This window comes from Pygoscelis adeliae, unplaced genomic scaffold (assembly GCF_000699105.1).
Source record: "Pygoscelis adeliae isolate BGI_AS28 unplaced genomic scaffold, ASM69910v1 Scaffold26, whole genome shotgun sequence".
In the NCBI taxonomy this organism is placed as follows: Eukaryota; Metazoa; Chordata; class Aves; order Sphenisciformes; family Spheniscidae; genus Pygoscelis; species Pygoscelis adeliae.
The window spans coordinates 7,109,241-7,133,721 of NW_008825104.1; the positions used below are offsets into that span (position 1 = coordinate 7,109,241).

The following is a 24,481-nucleotide window of genomic DNA, read 5'->3' on the forward strand; positions in this document are numbered from 1 at the left end:
AAAATAACATTCAGCAAAACAGTCTAAAATATTTTAATGTTTAAATGCCCATGGGCCTAGGAATCATTTCACCTATTGAGACAGCTTGTCTGTAACTCTTCTGCACTACAGGGAACACCAGGCTGACAGAAGGACGAGTTCCCAAAGTGCATTGCCAAGATAAAACACATCTTGTGCTGACTGGATTAACCTTCATAACTGTACACCCTGAGATACGTTTGAGCAGGCACTTCATGCCAGAACTTGTCAATAGAACTAGGAAGGGGGAGATTTGGGCCACCATTTATTGCTACAAGGAGAAATGAATCAGCAAGTCAAGAGGTCTCACAGAGTAAATATGCAAACCAGAGCTTATATAAGAAGCTTGGAACGTGTCCAAAACCTATTGCAATAAAGGAGCCACAAGAATACTGAAGGGATGGGATACAGGCGGCCCTCTTTAGCCAATGTTGCTTTCTTTATTCAGGTGGAAGTCTTGATGGCAAGACAATGAAATAGAATTTTCCTTGACTGACTCTAATTACACACAGCTTCAAAACTGCATCCTTAAATAAAGCCTAGTCAGAAGACCAAATATACTCTATTGCAAAAGAAGCTGCAACACTCTGTACAAGTGAAGATTTCAGAGACTTGGCAAATTCACCTATTAGGCAGAGTATGGATTACATAAAGTAAAAAAAAACCCAAAACACTAACAAATTTTAGTATTTATTATTTGGTCTTAAGTTTCTTTCATATATTTCAGCTATACACAATTAAGAACTCGTTTACGGTCTGTATGTTCACCATGTATTTCAGTACCTGTAAATAAACATTGATACATTACCTTCATGTTTGACCTAAGCATTTAGCACTGTGCTCATTATCGATTTAGCAGCTTTACAAATAATGGCACCTTTTCCAGAAACCTGTTCATTACAAAACTTTGAGAAGCTGGAGAACACACACTCAATTGGCGTTAAGAAGCCTCTATCCAAGAAGATCACAAAACATCAGAAACACTTACTAGGTCTCTTGTGATACCTACAGTAAATATTTCATTATAACATGCTTTACAGTTCAGCTATTCAAGATCTGCCTACAGCCACAAGCCTATCACAAAGCCAGCATTTACTTCCCAATCCTGTTCTTTTTAGCTGGTAGATTATCTTTCCCTCAGTAAAAGCTCATTAATCAAGTATGCTAATGAACCAGTTAGGAGTGAAAAAGGACTAGACATAAGAGCAAACTACTGCAAAGCAACAAAAAATAAACTCTAGATTAACCATTCCATTTGAATTATCTTAGTAAGACTCAATAAGCATTTCAATGTGAGAACAAGCAGATTCACAATGAAACTAGGATTATAAAACAAGATTCTAATTCAACATAAAATTATTCTCAACATTCAAACATGTGTATCAGCCTATTCTCTTACACATATTGGGGAATGTTATTGAACAATATGAATAGCATCACAAAGGAAAGGACCCTAAATCCAAGCTGTGCACTATTGCCTGAACTCCCTGCTTTGTTATTGTTAGCTTGGCAGTAAACGGGACAGTAATAGCATATTAAAAGTCTCAGTCTATCCACATGATAAAATCGCTTCTCTTTTGTGACAATTTCTTCACAGCGTCACTCACGAGTCAGAGAACTGTGAAAGAAATCTCAAAAGTTTAACAGAGAAAAATGGCACTTTATCCAATTCTCTGTAACCAAGGATCTACAGAAACAATAATTCTGAAGCCTTCAACAGAATATCAAGTACTTTTAACAAATGTAAGTAGGATTTTTCTCTCAAAAACATAAAATCTGCTCCTCAAAGTAAATATTCTTGCCTTTCTTCTTCACTAACCTTTTTCATTAAAACCCACTCTTGCCCCACAAACCCATTTTTAACCAAAAGTTCCAACACTTGTACTATCTCTTCATAATGGTTCCTAATTTAAATCTCATAAGACACCTGCATTTCCAAGCACATCATTTCTGCAATACTATTAAGCATTTAAAACAGTACTTTTGCTATTAAAGTATTTCCCCTCTCAGAAGTCAAACATTTTCTGTGGATAGTTTCAAATATTTGTGAGTGTATTCTACCTACATTCTTGAATCTGAGCAAGAGATGAAGAGAGCAGAGTGCAGAGTGGAAAATGCGTTTGTTCAATGGTCCTAATTAGGACTAAGACAGTATATTAAGATCAAACTTATCCTACTGGAGATCATACTCCAGTATATTATGTTCAAAACATACTGTGATTTACTAAAGATTTTTGTGGTGCTTCAATTAGGCATACACTTACTAAAGAAAAGGCCACATCATTCTGATTATATTGTCCCTATAAGTCTTTACGAGGAGCTATGTGCATCTGCTGTTGAATTATGGGATTAAAAATAAGTTTAAACAAAAAAAATCCCCTTCAGTCTCAACCCCCTCAAAACATACCACTAACATTGTGGCAAGCATACAGAACCAAAACAGTACATGCTTGCAACTGAAAAAAAACCCAAAGCCAACCCCCCAAAACCAACCAACGAACAAAAAAAAACCCCAATCATATTAACCTTTCTCTTGATAGGATAATAGCATTTAAGTTAGCTTACCCAGGGCAGAAGTATTTGTTTGAAACTGCCTTTTTTTTTGCACAGAGCTACCTGAATACATTACCATAAAATGCATTATACCTTGCATATATTATATAGCATTCAAAGTGAATAAATAATGCAGAAAATTATAGCAGAAGCAATGGAAGCCAGGTTGCCTATACACAAATGCTCACACAAAGCCATATCAACATGTTAAAACCGTAGACACACAGACCATGTTCTGTGACGCGAGTGCAACAGACTGTGCCACTGCGGTGAATATCCCTAGTGCTTCTTGCCAGAAAGCAACCACAATTCACAGTTCTTATGCATATTCCCTACAAGCTACTGTAATACAAATTCAGCACTTAAAACAAAAGTTTGTCATTCTTGCATGTGAGGGTGAGAGAAGATATTATTAGTACACTGTAGAGTAACTGAAACAGTAAGAGCACCCACAACATTTCTTCCTCCTTCAACACACCTGGACAGGCACCTACCCGAATCACTCCACCGCTGCCAATTCACACCACAGGAGTCTAAATCAGCTTCTGAACTTGGACCACAGAATCACCAGGACGCAGAACAGAGTTTATTAAACCATCCACATGGATCTGTGAAAAAGAATTAAGAAGTGTTTGCAAGATGACAGGTATAAGAGGCCTTGCACAAAAACTAAGTTTCAAATCCACACATTGTGTTACACCAGAATTAAACACAGAAGACACAGAAGTGGTAATACGTAACTCACCACCACAACCACCATTCTTCAATCACTCATTTTTGCCCTCTGCCAAATTTCAAAATAATGCAAACAGAGAGAGCAGTGTGCCAAAACACAAAAAAGGTAGAACTGATTATCATCTCCTCCTACTATGCCAGCCAAAAACAAAATATATGCATTGCTAGCAAGCTTGAGTTCAGAACAGCTCCCTTTCTGTTACTTGTATGAATGGAGTTTTAATGCAATTATCAGGTTAACAAAATGTAAACAAAACCAACAAGAAGTTATGTGCAGGACCTCAACTGGATGACTTCCTCTTAAAGCACTGCTGTTCTGGTGAGTCTCAAGTACAGTCTCTGAAAGAGCATCTATACCACCCACACTGTCACAAATACTCCCACAGCCCTCATGGGGAAATAAAACTCCTTGCAACAGATGAGGCTCCAAAAAAGCTGCAATTATTTTAATTGGACCTGCCAGCTGCCTTTCATTTAGGTTAACATGAGGTTTTATTGAAAGTCTACAGCCACAGCCATTGGCAAGAGTGGAAGCAGTCAGTTACAAGCAGTTGGATCTATTTCTGAGAAGCCTAGTGAGCTTTTGTGGAGTACTGCCATATACTCTATATGTTGAGGATACGAAGTTTTATTATGTGGTCCTGGCTAGCAGGCCGGAATAATGCAGTAAGTCTAAGATGTATATGGAACACACTCATAGCCTCATCTTGATGACATTTGGAGACAGTTCAAATAAGGTGCCAAAATACGGAAGAAAGAGAGGATGATAAATTACAGAAGAATAGTTTTGTCATCTGCTTTTAAAACAGCAAATACATTCCACAAAAGAAAAAAAAATGCCTAATACATGTAGGTTTCTAAGTCAATAACTGGAATCCTTCCTGAAAGAAAAAGATTCTTCAGGAGATCAGATCCTGATTAGCATACTCTTTTCATAATGCATTCAATATGCAGTCGCAAAACTGAGTTTCATGATTCCTGAAGTTTCTAAGACGAAGAGCAGCAACGGAAACTTCATTAAAATAACTATTTCTGCCACTTCCAGAACACTCTGTGAGACTTAAACTTTAAAACATACTAATACAATTAACAGATCTCAGCTATCTTTTCCAAAACACTGCTGCTATCAGCTCCCCATGGTGCCATGGCCAGCATAGCTAGAACCTCTAAAGGATGCTAGGGTTGATGGCTGCACTGCTACTTTCCTGGCTTGCTCAGGAATAAAAAATTTGGGTTGCTGTCCCTTATAGTGGTGGCTCTGGAACTTTCCTTCTGAAATTTTCCTACCGGTTTCCCACTTACAGACAAAATTTTTGCATGACTAAAAATACTAACATAAGTATTGTATTAAATCAAGTTTGTATTTGGCCAGCAACTTGCTTCATACACACCCCATTTAGGAACTACTGCTCTATGATGTAAAGACTGAAGCAGCTTTCTTGGCTCTTAAATAACAAGAGCTGAATAACTTCCCTCTCCCTCATCTTGCAGTCTTCCACAGAAGGTTAAACTTTCAGTTCAGTTTGAGATTAAGTGACATCCATAAAGATAGACAGGACTGCTGAACATGCCGACTCCTCCAGATTACATGTTCATGTTTGTGACTACCTCTGTCAAGTCCTGAATTCTGTGGTACCTCCATTAGTGCTTCAATCACCGACCCTTCCACTATATCACAGGTAGCAAGAGAAAGAATCCAGTAACCGTAGAGCTATATAGACAATGGACAATTGCACAGATCATTACATAAAAGATGATTATCTAAGCATTATCTAAGGACTGGAAAAGAGGACTGGAACACTCCTCCATCCTCTGTTCTCCACCTACTGACAAATAAGGTGTTGTTACAAAAGTTCAAAAGTCAGACATCAGTTTAACTCTGCTGGCAAGTGCAATATACTTCCAGTGTCCATTAACCAAGTTGTTGTTACTAAGTCAAAAATTCAAGATTTCTTTTTTTTTCTTTAATAAAAAATTGACTACCCTGGCATACATGCTACAAGTGCTCAGTGTTAAGCTAGATCCCAAAAGTTAAGGGTTGGGGAGGAGCAGGAAAATAAGCATGTTACACATCTTTAGAAGAAAGATCTTTTGCTCTGACACTTCCTCCCCTAATGCAAATTTTCCCCACAACTTGGTAACTTAGAAATTAAGTAGAACTAAGGCTACAGTCTACTGCTAGCTTTTTCATTATCACATACTCCTAATTTTTAATTAAAACACATGCTGCTTAACTAACACCAAGAACCCTTTCCAACTCAAACCCCTGATGGGCAGGTCACTATGAAAAAGCACCCATATTACATTTGAGTTATAAACTCATTTCAGAAGAGTTACGAACAACCAGGACTTTTCAGAACTAGATAGATTTGTGCTGTTGAATGCACAAAATCATCCCTTGCAGACAAAATCTGGCAGAGGAAAAGTATTTTTGTGGCTGCAAGGACAATTACTATAACAATCAACTTGGATTCTACTCTACTACCACTCTGGTGAAAATTATGCTGCATTTTAAAAAAAGTTGTGCATTAAAAACCAGAAGAAAATTTTTTCATTGTACTCTGTTTCTAGTCCTCTGTTACTGTTGTTCCTTTTTTTCAATAGCTCCACAACATGAAAGATCAGGGTCTGCCTAGCTATATGAAATTTTGTTTAGATATTGCAGAAAAGAAGGTGTTAGTACTGTTAGGGGTTAGTACTGCTATCAAGTAGTGCTATCAAGCACTTCAGACTTTAAAAGAACGTATCCTAAAGCCCATGCTTAAATCACTAGTAATATTACATTATAATCCTATAGGCCACCTATCACTTTGACTAGACTTACTAGAGGAAGATGCCAGATGCAACATCATAATGGACGCTTCTCTCATTTCATTACACGTTCCACACAAAGCCAAGAAGCATCATCATACCACTATCTTAGCAATATAGGTGCAATTACTGATAGCAGTGAGCAATGATAACGATCACTTAAAGCAGCAAAATCCATTACAAATACTCCATTAATTAAGTTTTAATAGGATCAAAAAGACTGAGATATTCGTTAGTTAGTTCTACTGCATCAGTAGATCTATGTATAAAACCTAGCATTTTGCTTTCACAAGGAAAAGAAAAAAAATTATTTACTACTACATGATTCTTCCCTTTCTATATTTTTGTCAACATGACAAAAAAGAATATTTAGATTTCTTTTAAGCATTGTTTAGCTGAATCCATGGTCCAAAATAAGGGAAAAATATGAACTTATGAATTCATGGACACTGTTACTAGCAGTGCACATACAAAATTGATAATTTAGCAGCTACATTTATTCTGTTCATACCCAATTGCATTAACAAATGTTCTCCACAATTACTTTCTGAAAGCAACTAACCACTTTGTGTATCTGATTTATTCCATTAAGTGGGACAAACAGAGGATGCATATAATTACAGATAACACACACAAATTAGCCTATACTACAAGACGTTGTTTTGACACATACGTATTCCACTTTTTAAAAAAATCAGTAAGAAGTGCTTAAACATACTCAACTACTATCCTTCAAAGTATTTGGTTATATAGAAATTCAGATTGCTGGAAGCTAGGTGATTGACAGGAGAGGGCATCAACTTGCAGGTACGTTGTGAGCCGTTGAGTAGCTGAGCTGGTTTTTACACATCCTAAACACATAAATTTGACATTGGATCCTAAATTCTTCTCCAGATGAATGACTTGAGGGGAAGGGAGGAAGGGACCCCTCTTCAGCAGTGTACGTTAATCTCACTAAACTCAGCCTCACTAGTGGCTGTAATTTCAGCATGCAAGACTCACAGTTCATATCCAAGTATCAGGACTGATACCAGAAAATGCATCATCTTACAGAGACAGAGTCATTTCTATTTTGGATCTTAAAATTAAGGGATCTTAAAATACCCATTTTTCCCTCTCATTTCAAGATATATAAATATATATACATATACCTAAAAAGTAGCATCCAACTTGTACTCTGCTGTGTGATTAGAACAAATAAACGTAAAAATATCTACACAGTTATCTTTCATGAACCTTTTCTGCCCAGTGTTTTAAGATATGACTGATGCACTGAAACTAGATTCTAGTCCCTCAAAAGTCTGACTCTTCCCCAAAAGAGACAAGACCAGCATAAAAAAACCCCAAAACTACTTCATGTTTGAAGTGGAAAAAATCCAGAAGAAAGATAACTTTAACAGAAAAAGTGAATGCAGTTCATAATATTTCAATCACATACTGACTTGGAGGGGGAGGCACACATGCCCTCAGCTTCAGAGCTGATTCCAATTTACCATGCTCTAGATTCTTATTACAGAGACACTCTCACAAATGAAGTAGACACATGAAGGAAACATGAAAAAAAATGTACAATTGTTTCATGCTCATTTGTAAGGTCAAGAGACACTTCATTTTTTAATCCCTAACTAGACTGTGAATGCATTTTTTAAGAAAAATCCTAGTATAGTTTGAATCTGGGGGGTGAGGGAAGGAAAAAAAAAAAAAAAAGACTCTGCACCACAATTTCTCTTATGAAACCAAATCTTGGTATGCAGAGGATCACCATTTGGAAACTACCTTAAGGAAAGAATTTACTATCTCCAAATCCTAGATAAAGTAATCCTTGTACTACGTAATCTGAAAGAAAAACTAACACATAAGTTATCTTCTCAAATATAACATTCAAAATAATTTGGGACTTAACATATTCTGCTGAGCTTTGTTTCCATTCTTGCACCCTAGGAAAAGAAATTATCTTCCAGCAATCACTATTTCCTCCGAGGTGCTACATGAAATACTTATCAATCACCCAGAAAATACAGTTATTTTGCAGATTAAAGAGCAGGACATACAAATAGACAACCACTGGCATGAGAAATAGCTTATCTGCTTAAGGATGTTTTCAAAACTATCCATTTGACACATTACTATTCCAGCAAGCAGGCAATGTCCAGCTAAGCTCTCTTGCAGAAGTAACTGTTGCTAACACTGGTGTGAATGAAGAAGGAAAAAGTTCACACAACTCAACTTAAATGTTTCTCATGTAGAAATGCATTGCAGGGAACAACAATTTAAACTCGGATATCAAGAAATGAATTTTATTTGAGACAATAGGAACTGGGATACTTTCTCCCCCTTCTATTAGAAAGGGGGCAAAACTCAGTGGTGCTTTTCCACATCACTCCACTCTAGTCTCTTCAGATAAGCAGAGATAAGCACAGTAACAGAGAGTCTTAAAAAGCTGGCACCAACACAGGAAAAATCAGGTGCCCATCAATGCCACCTCCTCCCTACTGTATAGGCTTGGCCCTTCTGGGAGAGAGAGAAAGGTCCGAAGCTTTGTCACCTGCACTTCATGAGTGCAGGACAGCCAAGGGAGACTACTATACATGGCCCCACACTATGGTCACACAGCGCCTTCACAGCTGGGTGGCAAATTTCCCAGATTTTAGAGTGATGAAGCTAAATGCCTTCTATTCTTACATCCCCTCCCCCTAAAGTATGTTGCACTTTTAATCCCTCCATGAATGAAGGTGGTTCTACATTGCCCATGTGAGATGAAAAAGTAAAATACAATAATGGCGTCCCACACTATCAGTGGCAGACATTTCTGAGTCCATCATTCTACCAGTGGTAATACATGACGTATAAACTTGTTTACTACTCATACTGCCCATCACCTGTCAGCTCTCCATTCACACTAGCCTTGGAGTCTAATTTGAAAGCAGAGCATCCTACATTCCAATACTGTTGACCTACACATCTCAATCAAGAGCTCCCTCCAGACAATGAAAAATATAAAGCCACCAGAAATCCCTAGGAACTAAAGAGACTAGGTACAAAAGTCTCAAGAGCAAAGTAGCTTTCAGGGGAAAAGGACTTCATTGCTGCTTCTCCTTTTCCAATTTCAGTTCTTACCGCAGTTAGTTATTTCCCACCCCTGCAGCAATTACAAACCATTTTACAGATAGGCATGAAATTCCCAGCCTACTGTCCAAAGTCTGGAAGTCAACCTGCATATGGCGAAAAAGCAGGAAAGATAGGAGGTGGTACACTTTAAATCTGCCCAAAAAGAGATGTAACTATGTAAGTATCCCAGCTTCTAGCTGCACTTCTGACTTTTATGGAAGGATTATTGAGGATCAAATCAGTGGTGATGAAGAGCAATATTTACATTTACTGTGATCAAATGAAAGACTATTCCAAACCAGCAACTGGAACTCAAAAAGCAAGTCAATTCCCATTATGCTCAATTCAAAACTAGAGACTACTGAAGAAAGAGTAAGCCCTGCTTTGCCCTCACACCTGCCTTTTATTAAATCTAGGGTTTGCATAACCACACCATGAGTCCAATCAGTAACTGACCAAAAAAAGCCTAACCCTGCAAGATACTGGGGGGAATTTTTTTCTAATTAGATCAGCTTGCTCATCACTTACCTTCAATACCAAGTCTTCACATATGAAGCAAAGGACCCACACAGGAAGGAAAGAGGAAGCGTACTGCCTACTGTTAGAGGAGATGCAGCAGAATGTAAGACTATACGTTCAGTCACAGGCTTTCTAAATTAAGACTCCTTTAAAGTAAAGGTGATAACTTCATTATTACTGATATTTTTCTCTTAGTATGAAAAAGATATATCAAAAAACCATATGTAAGCATATTTTAATGCTCACAACAGCACATGCCAGCAGCAAAATTCATTCATGTGGGTCATATTTTATAATTTAGTCTGCCTAAAGTTTTGGTGGCTTTTGGTGGCTTTTTTCCTGAAAGAATCAACCAGTGAAGACAAGAAGTTTGGGGAGGGGGCAGGGGGGAATAATTTAAAAAAGAAAAATTAACCATGCCAAATTTCTCCAGGCATCCAAGAAGAAGTGAAGACACTTCAGTCAGGTCAGTAAATAGTTATAGTCCAGACAGTGACCATGTCAGCAGTTTGTGTTCTACACTGTGAGTTCAGAACTGAAAGAAATATTTACAGGATGTGGTCTTCTTAACTGCAAGACACCATTGCTCAGCAAGTGCTGTGCATGTTTTTGCAACAAAAAGTCAATTACTTGCCTACAAATCAGTGCTTTACATTTATAAAAGGCTTGAGACAATGAGACTAAAATACACAAAACAGACCATCATCCCCAACATGGTAAGTTAAAAATTTACTTACACCTACTTTCTTTTAACCAAAGAAAAACCCCTCTTAAATTCCAAAGTGACCAATACAAGAAGGTGCCTTGTCAAGAAGTGCTCGTGGTAAAGAGTTTTGGTTGTTCAGTTGGGACTAATTGTAATACTAAAGTCTAAAAAAAAATTGTAGAAAAATATTCAATGACTATCAACCTGTAATTCAAACCCTGAATACTGAATAGATTCGTAAAAAGAAAAATTGAGACCTGAAATACACAACAGTGCCACTGATCTAGATGCATCTTTCATCTGTCCCAGTGCTCTTAAAGTAACTGAAGATACACAAGATGCACCTCAAGCTTCCTATAGCATCAGAAGCTGCCACTTTACAGCAGGTGATGCCCATTACTTAGAGCAGAATGCACCCTACTTCCAATCTTGAAAGATTATTTCTGCCATATGAAGTCCATGTAATAAGACAGTTTCGTTCAACCTTTAGGTATTCGGATGTAAAGCAAGTCTAATAATTGGTATGGATGAAACCAGTCTCTCTGCAGTGCACACAAGCTTCTCATCCAAATTCCTCTTCTACCGCCCCTCCTACTAATTGATTAACTAAGAGCGACCCACATCACGGACCTGAAAAACACACTTAACAGTGTGTTAATCCTGATAGGAAGAAATGGAAACAGCTTTTTTTTTTTTAATTTAGAAAAAATAATTAATCTGTCTTCTGGTCTGCTCTCAAATCAACGTTATCAATGTCTTGGAGAGCCTAAGGAGAAGGGACACATTCAGGAAGAAACCACAAGAAAGGATGAAACAAAGCATAACAGCCAATATGCTTTTAAAAGTCACATCAATTATATGTCATGGTTAATTAAATCACACAGAGTAGAATTAAGTTGCAAAGTACTGTAATTTAAAAAAAAAAAAAATCAAAACAACTGTTTAATGGCGAGGTAAAAAAGAGAAACTGGGAAATTCCATGAACTTTGATCTACAATGCTATCAACAGCACAGAAAGATGTTACCAGAAAATTTGGAAAGAACTCTGAAGAGAGAAAAGAATTCAGTAGACTCCATAGCCTTACTTGTCTATTAAAACCAGAAGTGGCAAGGGCTTTTATGAGAGTTTAAGTTGGTCAAACAGTGAGAAAAGACAACATATTATAACTGTTGCAAACATACTGCAATTTGCCACCATTTATGGGTTCTGAACAGCAGAAACCAACTTTGTGTTCAGATTAGGTTTTGTGGAACTGCATTAACACTATGATAGTAGCAAGTCCAACCTGAACACAGATGTGTGAATTAATTTCCAAGTTCATTTGAAAATTAATACCTGTTACTAGTGATGACAAGGGCTGAACTGGGAATAAGTTTTTAACTTGATATTTCACACTGAAAATGTCAGAAAACCAGGCCAGACTCTAGAGAAATAACAGATACCTCTAAGGTGGGGGGAGGAGTGGGATGGTACACTGGAAGTACATTTCAGAAACACAAAAGGACAGAAGGAAAACATAGGCCTGATTGAATATTTCTTTGCACTACTATTTCTGGTACTTCCCACAATTCAACAGCTACAGAACAGTGCTGTAGCCACTGATATCTGGGAGACGAATAGAAACACTGGAATGAATTGTGCTTGAGGAGGTCAGGCCTCCCTTTGGCTAGCAGGACAACTACTCCTTCATGAAACACAAAATTTGGTGACTAGAATGACGATAAACACCACACTTCACAGAAGAACAAAGGCTGAGAAGGAGGAAAGTTCTTATATACCTGAACATGTTTTCTACAGATTCATAACCATCCCAAAGATGGCTGAGAGCAGACAAACTAACACACATCACAATCAGAGGAGACAGGTGGACTGCCAGAACAAATACTAAAGCACATGAGAACCCAGCTGATGTGGACCTAGACACAAACAAGCAACTCCAGAAGTCGTTTTGGACTGTATACCTCATCGCTCGGCAGATGAGCACATCCTTAGTTGGCTGTATCATTACCATGGGACAGCTAAAAATTTCAGGGAGTGGGAAGGGTATAATTTAAAACAGAAGAAGAAACACCAGCATCTCTTCTTTCAATCCAGGAGACAGGAACATATCAAGCTTCCAACTATGCTTCACAACTGAGCTCTTAATATCACAAAAAAAAGCATAGAAATTATGGTAATTATAGCCTCTGCTACAGCCAGGCTTCAGATGAAGCTACATTATTAAATATTTGATTTAAATAAATCCATGCCTTCTACAGCTATGAAAAGAAAACACTTGCCCTCACTCTATCCTCTTTGAGGGACCTATCACTTCTTACACAAGATAGAACAACAGTAAGGACCTTACGTAAGATAATTCACCCAAGTTAATTTTTAACTGGATGTCTAATCATAGTGATGGAAGAGAAAAAACAAACAAGAGAAAAGCAACATTCAGAAGGACAAGCAAAATCACTTTAAAAGATACATACTTCATTCCTCTGGGTTTAAGAGCGCTATAATAATCAAGGCTTAAGTTATTTCAGATCAGAAAAATCTGTGCAAAATATTAGTTAGAAACTGATCAGATGGAATGACAGCTTCTAGAGAGACATGTATTTTTCTGTCTCTTTGCCTTCCAACTAGGAGGAATCAAAGTGACTACCACCTCCTTTGCAAACAAGGAAGTAATATGCAACAAAACACACTCTGCCCTGGGCTTGTTTCTTTATCATAATAAAATCCTGCAATATTTGGAGCTATTAGTTTTAAATGTTCCCACTTCCTGTCTTGAGAACCTGCTGGAATTTGTTTGGGCAGAAGCAACACCCTTCACTGCCCATTTTTATTTTCGTCAACCCTGGTTTTCTACCTGCAGTATCAAGCAATTATATACAACTCTCACAGGGATGTAAAGAAACACATAAGCTACCAGCCTTAAAAAAACAAAACACACCCAACCCCCACACCAAAAACAAACAAAAAAAATCCAAAACACCCATCAAAACCCTGTGCACAGGCCTAAATGTCCAAGGAGGAAAACATAATACTCTTTTTCCTATACAGCGCCCCTATTGATAGCCTCCTTGTTTCAATTTCCATCTATGGCATATGTTAATCAACTAAAAAAAAAAAGGGTATGGGGAAACAAAGAGTAGTGAAAATGTTGAAAGTGTAAGTCAGCAATTGGTATTTAATACTATCCTCAATACAAGAAGTCCTTTTTAACCCCTTAATTCAGGAAAGAAACCAGATTTGAAAAACATAACTACCACATTCTGTTTCGCATGAGTGTGATATTTTTATTCATTTGACATATGTTGCTTCCTGAATGGATTCAATGTATTTTGGCATTCCAGAACAAAACTGCTCTCATCGTGTTTGGCACTTCATGTACAATGCAGCCAGGAAGCCACTCCTTAGACTATGCAGCCATCTGCAGCAGATACCAAAGGTTTCTAAACAAGCAAGCTGCACTGCTGTAAATATGTAGTATTTCAATATACAAGAAAAGTTCTGATCTATTAACCAGATTCTCCATCTAATTGCCTGCAGATAAATTCAGGCAAATCTGCAACACACAACAGTTCAGCGCAAACAAAAACAGAAAGGGGGGTGGGGTGGTGGGGATGGAAACCAAGCCTATTTCTTATCAGAAGATTCCAGGTTACTTAATTATTTCGCTTGCTAAATTGTGTGGTCCATATATTAGAACAAAACAGCCCCTGATGCACTGCTTTACATGCACGCCCCTCAAAAAAAGTAATTGCCAGAATTCCTAGCTAAAAAGCTAAAACTAGGATGGATCAAACAACAGAGGTCAGAACAACACAGCAGGCCCAAAACAATATGATACTTTGAGATACAAAGCAAGCAGAGGTTGGGTACATGGGAGGAGGAGGAGGAACCACACTCAAAACCCTCTAGCTAGTAAGATGGATAAACTGCTGCACCAAATCTAGACAGGTTACACAATTCAGTCTGTGGTGACAGGAACACAAGTGGAAACACATTCAAGGACCAGAGTTAAAAAAAAAAAAAGAGTACATGTGGATACGTGTATTCAATCCCCATTTTGGGTATCCTACAAGAATTACTCTTCTTTGCATTAACTGTGGTTCTAACTACAAGACTTTTCACATCTCCCATGTGGCTAAGCACCATTATTCTTGTCCTCTATTTACCCAGCTTTGCTCTCACAATGCGCATTTGATTTTTGCCAATTTATAATCTCTTTTCACTCCCAACACAGTAATGAAGCTTTTAAGCTAATATTTTTTGTACTAAATTATTTTTCTCTTTACTTAGTGTTGTGTTCCTCTAAGCCAACAGATGATGATTAAAAAAAAAGAAGAGCTTTTATGTTATTTTTATTTTACTACATCAGGCATTTTGGAGATCAGATAAGCAACTGTTACAACAAAATTAACAGAGGCTATTCTTGAATGGTTTCCAAAGTATTTTTGCCTCTTTAGATGTGGAAGAATGATAGCTTACTGCTTACAATAAAAACTTTAAGAATTAGTTGGAATTTAGACAATTATATTGAAGTACAGTTTTTCTCGAAGTGCTGTTATCAACATAGATAATAATTGACTATCTAAAGTCAAAAACAAGTTTTCCACCTGACAGGAGGTTTAAGTAGAACTATGATTCTTCCTTCCCATCACATTGCAAATTATAGCCTCAGAACTGAATTCAAAGTTGATTTAATAATAACTCAGCTTAAAGTGTTACTTAACTTCTGACATCCTGTGCTTTCCAGCAAGAGAAAAAAAGAGGTACAATACTACTTGACACTATTGAAGGAAAAAGTGGGACAGTGCTGTACTGATTTGCTATTAACATTAGCCTCTTTTTCTCCAAATAGGAAAATGGAACTGAATAGCATAATGTAGGAATTTCACAAAACTTCATAGCTGTGATTTCAAATAACTTTAATTATCCACCGTGTACTTCCCTTCAGACTTTTCAAAGATTGAAAACAAGTTATACAGGTTTGGGGAAAATGAGTAAGATTCTGATTTTGAGTTCAGGTTATTCCTCTGCAGATATTTAATGCTCCAAAGCTGAAATCTAAAACTTTGTCAAGATTTAACACAAATGGAATGATAGGTGATCTGTGGATCTAAAATGAACAAATATATATTTGAATTCAGTGGAAATAGGCAGGGACTCACTCCATCTGGGACAGACGAGACAAAGCGAGCACTGTTTTTAAAAGTTTAAGGAACAATTTGCTCGTTCTTGATCAGTTGCTTTATGCAGAGGGAGATGAGAAGTAAGAAAGAGAAGTAAGAAAAAAGTATTGATTAAAGACATGCTTCTCTCCCATCCCATAACACTTTCTTTTAACCTGCTCCATTGACAGGGCCTTAATATTTCCCTTGAGGCATCACAGGCTGCTGCTGCAAAACCAATTCAATAACACTAATGTCAAGAAAGACTACAGGACATTTGAAATCTGGACAATACCTCTCCCACAGATCCCACAGATTTCCCACAGGAAAATCCCACAGAAATGTTTGCCTGCTCCACTGTCTTTCTCTAATAACAGCAGCATTGCAAAAAGCACACAGGACTGCCATGATCCTCAGCACTTCAGCTTTGCTTCAGTAAAGCAAGGCAAAGTAAGTGCTCCTTGAAAAATAGAGGAGCACACCCAGATAAATACAAGCAGAAGAGTAAATTATTCTCACCTAAGGCTACTAAAATCTATTTTAAATCTGTCTTGCTTTTCTAGTATTTGTATTGTTTATATTTTCATTTATTTAGATGAAATCTCTGGTACTGGACCCAAAGCATTAGTGCTTAGATTAAGTATAATGCACTGAAAGAACAGGATTTTCTAATAGCCACAGAAATCCCCTTCCTCTACAAAACATTGTTCAGGAAAAAAAGTCTCCTAAAAGACACAAATAAGATGCACTATAGTTAAACAATAGTACAGTAAAATAGGAAAGCTGATAGTTTCTCCCTCCCCCATATCAACGTTTCTAATCTTATCCATCAGAATCAGAGCCAGATGGCTTGCCAAATTCAGAGTTCCAATTGATTTCCCCTTCCTGTCACATTCCCAGAAAGGATGCAAGTGCACAGGTTTAACCACCTTTTTCTCCTCTTCCCACTTAACTGTTACCTTGTTTTTAATAGTTTTCTAACACCCATATGTGAACCAACAAAAATGACCTCAAAGTAAAATTCTAGGTTTGTTCCAAATGTTATTTTCTAGCATTCTACACTTGATTCCCTCTGCCTGTAATTCTTCCCAGAAGGAGATCTACTAAAGAATTCATTAATATTCTCCATTACTTAGAATCACCCTGTATAAGTTTACTAAAGCACAACTGAAATAAATGGTATAAAGGCTGGATGGCTATGAATCAGAAAGACATGAACTTTTGGATTTTATCCCTCAGTGATGAACTTTATTGTGAACCCACAAAAAATATAGAGCACCTCAGAAATTAAGTGACCTGCAGTGCCAGGGTTAACATCATATATGGTTATGTGACCAGAAGTAACCCAAAATGAGTATGTTCTCCTAAAAGGACCTAACTACCAAGCTGACATTCCAGGTCAACATAGGCTAATTTGTCACAGCAAGCAAACGTACCAGCAGCAGGGTATCAGTGCACATCAACAGCTGTCTGTTCATCTCCTCCTTCAGGTATACATACCTACCACATAGGCCAAAGTGGAAACTAAGTAAATTCAATACCTGCATATTATAGTCTGTAGCATGAGCACAGAAAGTGAGTATTGACAGAGCATTTAAGTCATTAAAGATTTAGACTGCTATGCTGCCATGCTTTCAGTTTACTTTTACTGAAAATACAGGCCTCAACCTTGTAAATACTTCTGCAGCCAAGCCTTTTTGTTTGTTTTAACCACAAGCATGTATAAGCATGTACAGATTATTAAGCACAGCGTTTCCACAGAGGGGAAAAAACCTAACTTGCATTAGTATCATGACTTAAGAGTTCTCCGATATCCAGTTTCAAACACAAATCTCCATCCTATCCTCAGGGTTACCTGTAAGTAAAGACACAAGACCTGCAGTAATTTGATCAAATTGCTGACAACTGAGTTGATCTTCTAAACTATCATTTCTCCCTGTCCTGGTTTCAGCAGGGATAGAGTTAATTTCCTTCCTAGTAGCTGGTACAGTGCTGTGTTTTGGATTTAGGATGAGAATAAAGTTGATAATGCACTGATGTTTTAGTTGTTGCTAGGTAATGCTTACACTAGTCAAGGACTTTTTAGTTTTCCATGCTCTACTGACTGAGAAGGCTGGAGGTGCACAAGAAGCTTGGAGGGGGCACAGCCAAACTGGCCAAAGGGACATTCCATACCATGTGACGTCATGCTCAGTACATAAACTGGGGGAAGCTGGCCGGGGGGGCCGCTGCTCGGGGACTGGCTGGGCGTCGGTCGGCGGGTGGTGAGCAACTGTACTGTGCATCACTTGCTTTGTGTATTATTATTATTATCTTATTATTATTACCATTTTATTTCAATTATTAAACTGTTTTTATCTCACCCATGAGTTTTTCTCACTTGTGCTTTTCCAATTCTCTCCCCCATCCCACCGGGTGGGGGGGAGTGAGCGAGCGGCTGTGTGGTGCTCAGTTGCCGACTGAGGTTAAACCACGACAGTCCCCTCAAGGAGAGTAATGCCAGGACAACTACAGTCACATGTTGGGGAAAAAGCAGCAGTTCTCAAAAAGTTTCTTAGCAGCCTACCAGAAGTCTTCCAGACAAACCTGGAAACTCTTTGCACCATCCAAACACTTAAGATGACATGCAGAGTCATTTTGGATGACTGAACCTGTCACTGACATTCACAGGCATCTGGCATTGCATTTCAGACGTTTGTTCAGATGCACTGATGTAGCTCGAAGCATCTATGCCCTCTCCTCTCCTTCTTAGGAGAGTTGGAAGTTTTGGAAGATATGTACTGAAAAACTCCAAGGACAAGGAAGGCAATGAAGACTGAAAAAATAATTTCTGCAACTATACTAAACTTAGACCCCACATTATGGGACAGAGGACTAAGGAAGAACATGAAACTTTTCTTCCAGAACTGTCTGGAAAGACAGAGCCCCCTACACAGCTGCTACAGAACTTCTCATGCCAACTAGAGTTGAAAGCTAATGAGAAGGCTCCAAAGGCAGCAATAAAACTGAAAGCACAGTACTTCAGATACCAAGACCATCCTTCTGCAGCTACCTTTAACATACTAACAGAACTTCAAATATTTTGATTTTAGTTATTAACATTGGAGCTTTCCCCACCAAGGAGAATAAGGCCCTGGCAACTTCAGAGGGAGATACCACCCATTCCAAATTAAGAGTTGAATTATAAGTGTTTCAAGTATTTGTAACTTTTATTCACACTTTAAACCACTTCAGAGCTGCTTCTACTCCTAAAGCTAGCCCCAGACAATTGACACAAGAAGTAGCAACTGAGCCCTTGGAGTTCACAGGAAGACAACTATACCCCAACCATCTACCTCAGAAGTGCAATTTTAAGTTCAAGAGAACACAAAACTCAACACTCCTAAAACAAGTGTTTCCTTTCTGTTTGTTCCTAGAAAGGAAATTCTACACAAATAGCTGCAGTTTCTCCCACTGGAAGTGTGTGATAGTCCAGAACAGTCAGACCATTCACTAATTGGACCACGTCTATGTATTTCTGTTCATTCCACCCCAGCCAACTTCACAACAGGGTCTACAAGACATGAAGCACAGCACTGTACGTATTAAACTATACAAACCTGGAGAATTCAGTGTGCTTAGAAGACTTTTTTGTTTGGAAACAGAGCTCATGTGCCCAGCGAATTCCAAACTGATCACTCTGAAGATACTGATCTACAGTTTCTTCCAGTTATTATTCTCACAATGTGCATCTAAATAAGGGAATCTTAAAGAACATTTCCTTTTAGCAGTTGTTTTACTTTGCATATATAATATAGCCTTATGCTTGCAGAATTCAATTAAACAAAAGCATGAAACAGAAGCTTGAGAAACCATAGTTCTATTTACAAAAGATGCAAGAGTATTTAATATTGGATACTTAAAAATTGAGAAACTATCCACAACGCTGTGCATTTTGGAATCACTTAACATCTTTCTGGTAACTTTGCTCTTACAGGGACAGAAGTTGTCCTTACTATCATAAATAATCTTTAGGGTCTAGACTGTGCCTAATCATTGGACAGATACAGAACAGAGGAAGGTATAAAGCATTCCCCCGCCTTCCTTAATCAAAGCTGTGTACAAGACTTGTTACCTAACGTTTTCCTGGCCATGCCAAAAAATAGTACAGAAGAGTATGGCCATCCCATTCATTATCTACTGAAGTAGATAAAGAGTGGAGGAGAGTACATACTATCTTATCTATACAAGATTGAGCCTTCAAACGCAAGAAGCTCCAAAGGCTTGGTTACCTTCTGACATTATTACAACTTCCAGGACAGCCACAGCAGCCAAGATTGTTCATATTGCTCTCAGACTCTGCTTAAACATCACTTTTTGTTCCTATGTATAATGATCGCTTAGTATCAAGTATCTAGAAATTAGTTCCAGATACAGAAAGAACTAATCTACTTTTCAACTTAAACTACCCTAGGGAAGCTAGTCACAATGCTGATGTTCTCCAACATAAGTACACTTCAGTTTGGTTTCATTTAGACCAAACAAAGAGGTTTGTTTAGCTTTATTTCTCAATTATGCAAAGTCATGATGTATTTTTAAAGGTGGAAGGTGCGATTTAGCATTGAAACATCATACTTCTGTATCACCTTAAGGGAAAGTACAGGTGAAACTAAACAGAGTAATAAGCCAAATACCTGCACTGAAATTTAAGCATCAGAGAAACAAGTATCTTAAAAAGAACGGGTAACTAATGAGGGAGAGCAGCAGAAAAAGCAGAATTTTCCCAAGATTACTATATAACAAAAATACTACCAATCCCAGCATAGCAATATTCACTTTTCCCATTTTTCTTAGGCAGAAGATGATTTATAAATCTCTCCTAAATCAGCATCTTTACTTTCAAATCATAACATTTTTAAGGTTTTATTCACAATACATGAACATTGTATTTTTAATTAGGAACGAAGGCTGTATTTCAATAAAGTAATCTTTTTATAACAAAAAATCCCTCAAAAAACCCCCATACCCATCTTGTTATTAGAGCAGTCAAGTTTCTCTATATATCACCTGTCTCTTTATAATCTTAAAATCAACAGAATTGCTTAACAATTAATTATTACTAAAGTACACTAGGCAGTGTTATTTAGGCCCACTAATTTTTATCGATAATTACTCAGGAGGAGAGAGCATGCCAGCTGTGCCAATACAGTGAGCACCGCATGCCACCTTCACAGTTGGAAACTGCAGTGGCACACTGCAGCTACTCCCCAAGAGATGAAGAGAACTATAAGGACTGTAGGAAATCCACGTTTGAAGCTTTGACAAGCCCCCACCGCACCGAAAAAAGTACTTCTTGTCCAGAACTGGGCCAGGGTCTGCCATGAGAGTAGCCACAGAACTGTTCACAGGTTAGCCACAACACTAACAAAAAGATATTCCCTATGCATTCAAAACATTAAGCAAAACTTTCAAAATCAGTTAAACTTTTAGAAGCTGTAGAAGACGCAACCTATACCTCACAAGTGTGCACTGGACTTCACAGATGTTCCCAAGACACTAAGCTAGCAATGTAACAGGTTACCACAAACACTGCACTTTCTAAATGTGTGGGGGTGGGGGAAGTTATCTACAGACTATTTAGTACACAAACGGATAAACGTGTTACCTTCAATGTTTTCATTCTGATGTGAAAAGTGTTGTCTGACATTGTTTTACTTACTCAAAAGTTGACGAGGTAAAATAGCAATGTTTCTAAATCTTCATTTTCCAGATGATTCACATTTAACTACATATATCGTCACCATCAACATTTGCATGCTCACATAGGAATACAGTCTACTATTTTCATACCCATAAGAGTAGCTTTTCCATCAACTCAACTAGTTAGTCAGAAAAGGTTAGATTTGTAATTCCTCTCTGTGGAGTACATGTCAGACCCTCCTTTAGCAGATCACGTTATTCCATAGGGAGAATCTGCTGAGAAGATGACATATCAATCATTTGTTCTTTACGTAACGTTTTCCCTAGAAGATTTTCCTTTTTGCTTGGGAGCAGGAAGGACAAAAACAAAACAAGAAAACAAAGCGGACAGCCAGTGATTCATTACACCCCTACAGGAAAGCTGAGTTGAGGAATTTGCTCCCATCCCCTTCTATTTCTAGAACCTACTGCTAACACGCTAGGTATAATGTATGTTACATACGCGCGAGCCTTCCCTTCGCTTTGATGTTCAAAGTATGGCTCTTTATGCCTGGGTCTACAGACTCCGAACAAATTCCACTGAGGACAAATCATAACACTGTTTTCTTACTCCACCAGCTTACTACACTATGCAACTTTCAATCAATAATACTCTCTCCATGGAGCCCCCTCATCAATTCTGTATGAATGTGATGTGCAAATGGATACCCTATATAGCACTACATTTATACCAAACATTATCTATTGGGTAGCTTATTCATAAGACAAATCTATTCATATTTTTACTAGTATGATAATCATCCTAATGATAATCATGTTTCATAGTATGCCATATGCTGTAACTTCTAGCTCTTTGATTGCAAGCATACCTACTTAAAATTAGCGATGTTTACTTGAGCTTAATTTAATTCATGAGCAAGGAACAGTCAGGTCAAAAGAATGTTTCCCCAAGCCATCGACACGTACCTATGAAAGTGTTGTTTCAAGCAACATAAGCTACCATGTGTATATTTAAATCATTTTATTCATAATATGAATGTCAATGTCAGACTGATTTTTAGTTGAGGAGGTTGATCTCGAGAAAGAATATACTCCTTCATAACTCCTAAATTATGTCAATGACATGAATGGCATTCTATGATATAACCATTAGCTGTAAGCAGTACTGAATTACACTTTCATCATTAAAAAGGGCCTTATCCGTAGCTACCATGGTGACAAAACACCAGCATAAGAAGTTGTGGCTCCACTACAAGGATCTATTCTTCTACATGGCATTGAAAAATATCAAGTGCATCATGAGAAACACAAAAGGTCTGAAAAGAAACAAAATTGCATCCATTGCGAACATAGTGGTTTACAACTAAATTTGTCATGCATTGCTACAATTCCCAACCCCCGACCTCCCCCCAAGAATCTCAAGTCATTATTGGGACTGAAACACTGCTTTGGAAAGTGATCATTCTTTGTAAAAGGATTACTCTATTTAGACTTCATTGCTTTCCTGCCAAGCATCAGCCTTATAAGGAAACCGAAGTTCACTGCCATTTATTTTGTTCAGCCCTTTCTGATGCCTAAGAATAACCCTTACTGCTGCCTGGAAAGGTAAGTCTATAAATTGCAAGCCAAATCATTTACATGTTATCAGCCACAGAAGACACTTTAGGTCAGTTAAATGTTAACATTTTTCTTCACAGTACATCAAACAGATGGAGTTGGATTAATAACTTTTTCCTCAAATGCTACGTTACTTGAAGCTGCTAAAGAACTACATATGTAGGAGTGTTAAAAAATTTTGCACAGAAACGAGTTTGTCCAAGCCTCACAAATACCAACACATCTCAGACACTTGAAAGACTGAAGTGCACACATCCTATCTGACCAACACGCTGCTTCTGAGTTTAAAAAACAGGAACAAAAATTTAAAGAAGCTAACACAGAACTATGGCTTCTAGCTCATTTTGAACATTCACAGTATGAGAAATTCCTTACCTTCACGAAAAAACTAACCAATAACTGCCTCTTTGGGGCATGTGAAATGCATCTGTGGTGAGCAATATTGCTTTCACTACACACAACCAGTTAGCTGGAGTAACTTAACAAGCACCAGCAATACAAAACCTTACACCAGAACTTCTCATTTAGTCTCCCCTCCAACAGCTTCAAACGAGACTCCTTTCAAAAATGATAAAGGAGAAAGTGGTCACCAAAACCAAACAAGGCTACGTTAACTCGGAAGTTCAACTGCACATACTTTTAAGAAATCAGACCACTAGCTAGCTTTTTGCCTTTTTTTTTTTTTAAATGAAGGTTCTTAAGATAACTTGTCCGAGGATCAGAACGCAATACAGACCTCTCCTATATACAAGCTGAAAAATATGCAGCCCAACTCACCATCTCGAGGACTGAGAGGGGGCGGCGGGGAGGAAGAGAGGTGGCGGCAGCAGTCGAGGGGAAAAACTGCGACAGCATTTACAGAAGACTACGAGGGCACATCTTCATAAAGAAATTTAATAGCTGTCTTGAAGAAGACCGGCCAGACACTAACCGATATTCCAGAAAACAAGGTGAAAGACAAACAAGAAACGGCTGACACAGGCAGCGCCAAGCCTCAAGATCTCTCGATTAAATAAAAGATACTACCTCCCTTCGGACTTCCTTATTTCCCGAGAAGTTAATTATACTCGCAGGGTTAGCAATCGTTTTGGGAGGGAAGGCGCTGAAGCAGCAGAGTCACGGAGTCGAGCAGTTTCGGTTCAATACCTTCTCCGACCGAACAAAGAAACTTCTGTGTCCGAGGAGCTTGAAAACTTTCGGTCTCCCCAGCCTCTTTCCTCTGCCCCCATGAAACCAGCGACTACGTTCATACAAACAGCATTTCGGCGAGACGGGGAGAAACACAAAGGACAGCTAAACTGTGCAAGGCGGAAAACACAGAAAAATAAAGGCCAAAAACAGGATATCAAAACGAAGCGTGAACTCCTTCCTTTTTCCCCACCCCCTTCAGCAGAGGAAGGATCTTTTCTGTTGTTGTTGCCGCTGCTGCTCCCCAAGCCTTCTCCATTTAATTTACCTTGTCTGTCGGGCGTCTAAACCAGATCCAGCAGGCAGGAGTTTCTTCCGACCCCAAGGAAATACATTAAATCCAATCGAGTTTTCTTCGCGTTAAGGGGAAAGGGGGCACAGGAGAAG

At 38.1% G+C, this 24,481-nt stretch overlaps 1 protein-coding gene across 8 annotated transcripts in view; it reads right to left on the minus strand.

Annotated features, from left to right (window-relative positions):
* ERBB2IP (erbb2 interacting protein) overlaps positions 1-24,474 on the minus strand; it is a 121,549-nt gene extending 97,075 nt beyond the window's left edge. For 5 of the 8 annotated variants that reach the window (XM_009327272.1, XM_009327274.1, XM_009327271.1 and 2 more), the window contains exons 1-2: positions 24,363-24,474; positions 3,066-3,179 (exon numbers count right to left, since the gene is read on the minus strand). The gene's annotated coding sequence lies outside the window, so the exon portion shown is untranslated. The other 3 variants (XM_009327268.1, XM_009327267.1, XM_009327270.1) reach the window with 3 other exon arrangements.
* Positions 24,475-24,481: the final 7 nt, after the last annotated feature.